We start from the raw sequence: 3,453 nt of genomic DNA, 5'->3' as shown, positions 1-3,453 counted from the left end.
GCTCCCTATTAACAGGGAGCACGGAAGAGCCGGCCCGCCGAGGGCCCTCTCCGACGCGACCCGAAAAGCCTCATCGATCAGGAAGGGAAAAGGGAAGAGCAGAAAGTAGCGGAGGCCCCACAGCCACGGTCCTGGGACAGCGACAGCCACGCGCGCCCTCCACCACCCCCCGGGGGGGGGTGTGGGACAGCAGACACGGGGCCCTGCGTGCGAGGGTGGGGGGGGGGCAGCGTCTGAGGAGAGGTGCAACGCCAGCCTGAACACCGGCAGAGCCGGCCCGCCGTGAAGCCTCTCCGACGTGCCCGGGGATGCCTCATCGATCAGTAAAGGAAGCGGAGGCCCCACGGCCACGGTCCTGGGACAGCGACAGCCGCACGCGCCCTCCACCGCCCGGGGGGGGGTGGGACAGCAGACGCGGGGCCCTGCGTGCGAGCGAGAGGCTGACGTCTGCGAGACGGGCTCCGACGGCCGGAACGCCGGCAGAGCCGGCCCGTCGTGGAACCTCTCCAGCGCGCCCAGGGACGCCTCAGCGGGCGCTGACTGCGTCTGGATCGGGAGGTGGTGCCGCCACCGGCACGCGCTCTGGACAACGATTCCCTTTCATCAGGTCGATGGGAGCGGAGGAAAGGCCACGGCAGGCTCGACTCCCCCCGTCCCTCAGGCGTTCGAGAGTGCCGGCAACCGCCACCGGTCACCGGTCTTTGCCGTGCCCCGCGGGGCGCCGCTTACCCCGGGCGGGGAGGGGGAGAACCAAATGGAAGTGAGCAGCTCTGTGAAACACGAGGCGCCGCCGTCTCGTGAGTGCCATCCCTGGGCATTCGGGGCCAAGGGAAGCCACAGCAGGCCAGAAGACACCCAGCGGTCTGCATTCGGCTGCCGGCCACCGCGACCGGCTGCCCGCTCGCATTTCCACCCGCTTTGCGGGCTCCAGCTTAAGGCCGGGGAAAGAAAGGGGGGAGAGGGAGGAAAAAAAAAAAAAAAACACAGAAAAAAAAAAAAAGGGCGAGGCGGCCCCCCCCCACAGCACGCCTCGCCCTTCGACCACCGCTCACAGACCTTTCCACCCAGCCCTCCGGCAACCGGGTAAGGCAGGGCAGGCCAGACACCGTGGGACGCCCCACGGCTGGCTCGTGCCGGCCGAGAGAGGAGGTGGCACCACCGCCGCGCGCCTGTGCCGTCATCGGGCTCTGGGCACCGGGGAGAAAACACGGCAGGCTCGCCTGCCCCCGGCGGTCTGCATTCGGCTGCCGGCCACAGCGACCGGCTGCCCGCTCGCATTTCCACCCGCTTTGCGGGCTCCAGCTTAAGGCCGGGGAAAGAAAGGGGGGGGAGGGAGAAAAAAAAAAAAAAAAACAGAAAAAAAAAAAGGGCGAGGCGGGCCCCCCCACGGCACGCCTCGCCCTTCGACCACCGCTCACAGACCTTTCCACCCAGCCCTCCGGCAACCGGGTAAGGCAGGGCAGGCCGGACACCGTGGGACGCCCCACGGCTGGCTCGTGCCGGCCGAGAGAGGAGGTGGCACCACCACCGCGCGCCTGTGCCGTCATCGGGCTCTGGGCACCGGGGAGAAGACACAGCAGGCCTGCCTCCACCTGCCAGCCACCGCTCAAAGCTCTGCCCGCCTCGCGGGCTCCAGCTTAAGGCCGGAGAAAAAGGACGAGTTGCCGCCAACATCGCCCACTCGGGTCACTGGGCCCTCCGGAACCAGGGAAAGCCACCGCAGGCTTGAAACCCCCGGCCGTCTGCCTCCAGCATACACCGGCAGTAACCTTCGCCGTCATTGGGCCAGCTCAGGAAACAGAGCAAAGGAGAAACCACCGAGGAGGGTGGGACAGCGGCGCCCACCCTTTCCCCAGCCGCGTGCGTTCGAGTGCCGGCAACCGCCGCCAGCCTTTGCCCTGCCCCGCGGGATCGGGCTCAGCACCTCACAGCAGTAGGCAACGACCACCAGAGACTGCAAGTGGCTCCGGCTCTCCGCGGCTGCCAGCAGACCTTCGGGTGCCCTGTGCTGGCTTAGCCGGGGAAGCACCGGGAGGACGACCGTGCCAAGCACTCTGGAAGGTGAGACCAACCGCCACGGAAACGGCTGAGACCGGCTGCCAAAAACCCCCGGTGTCCGGCAGAGCCGCGGGGGTGAGCAGCCGTTCGCTAGTGTTCGCCCTGGTCGCGAGACACCGCTCGCGCCTATAATACGGACAGATACGTCCCCGCCCCCGGCGAGCTCCAAGAGCGCTGCCTATGGCCACCGGGGAGGCGCACCAACCACGCTGCCTTTTACGATGGCGTAGCTGGAGGCAGCGAAAAACAGCGACCCCATCGGCAGCTCCGGGGAGGTGGCAGGGACAACAGGTCTACCTGCCAGACCCGGAACCGCCCAAGTCCCGGCGGAGCCGGGTAGACCAGAGCGCCTGCAGCGGAGCCGGGTAGACCTGAGAGCCCGCCGGGGAGCCGGGTAGACCTGAGAGCCCGCCGCGGAGCCGGGTGGACCTGAGAGCCCGCCGCGGAGCCGGGTAGACCTGATGGCCAACTGCAGAGGCAGACCTGGTGGCGTGTGAAGCAGCCAGGTAGACGTAAAGGCCCGCCGGGCCGGCCCGCTCCTACCCCCGCCACCGCCCGCCGGTCGGCCGGCTGCGGCCTGCAAGCTGCACGGGAACAGGCCCCCGCTGCCGGGCCCGCCGGCCCGTCCCCGGGGCCGCTGGCCCGTCAGGCGCCCCCCCCCGAGGCCGCTCAGCAGGCCCGGGCCCAGGCCCCGCAGTGAACGGGGGCTGCGGGCCGGGCCCGGCCGCCGCGAGGGCCCGGGCCCGGGCCGGCCCGCTCCTGCCCCCCTCCACCGCCCGGCTGCGGCCTGCAAGCTGCACGGGAACAGGCCCCCGCTGCCGGGCCCGCCGGCCCGTCAGGCGCGCCCCCCCCCCCGAGGCCGCTCAGCAGGCCCGGGCCCAGGCCCCGCAGTGAACGGGGGCTGCGGGCCGGGCCCGGCCGCCGCGAGGGCCCGGGCCCGGGCCGGGCCGGCCCGCTCCTGCCCCCGCCACCGCCCGGCTGCGGCCTGCAAGCTGCACGGGAACAGGCCCCCGCTGCCGGGCCCGCCGACCCGTCCCCGGGGCCGCTGGCCCGTCAGGCGCCCCCCCCCCCCGAGGCCGCTCAGCAGGCCCGGGCCCAGGCCCCGCAGTGAACGGGGGCTGCGGGCCGGGCCCGGCCGCCGCGAGGGCCCGGGCCCGGGCCGGGCCGGCCCGCTCCTGCCCCCCTCCACCGCCCGCCGGTCGTGCCGCTGCGGCCTGCAAGCTGCACGGGAACAGGCCCCCGCTGCCGGGCCCGCCGACCCGTCCCCGGGGCCGCTGGCCCGTCAGGCGCCCCCCCCCCGAGGCCGCTCAGCAGGCCCGGGCCCAGGCCCCGCAGTGAACGGGGGCTGCGGGCCGGGCCCGGCCGCCGCGAGGGCCCGAACCGGGCCGGCCCGCT

The sequence above is a fragment of the Grus americana genome, unplaced genomic scaffold, assembly GCF_028858705.1.
Source record: "Grus americana isolate bGruAme1 unplaced genomic scaffold, bGruAme1.mat scaffold_77, whole genome shotgun sequence".
Classification (NCBI taxonomy): Eukaryota; Metazoa; Chordata; class Aves; order Gruiformes; family Gruidae; genus Grus; species Grus americana.
This window is presented reverse-complemented; position numbering follows the sequence as displayed.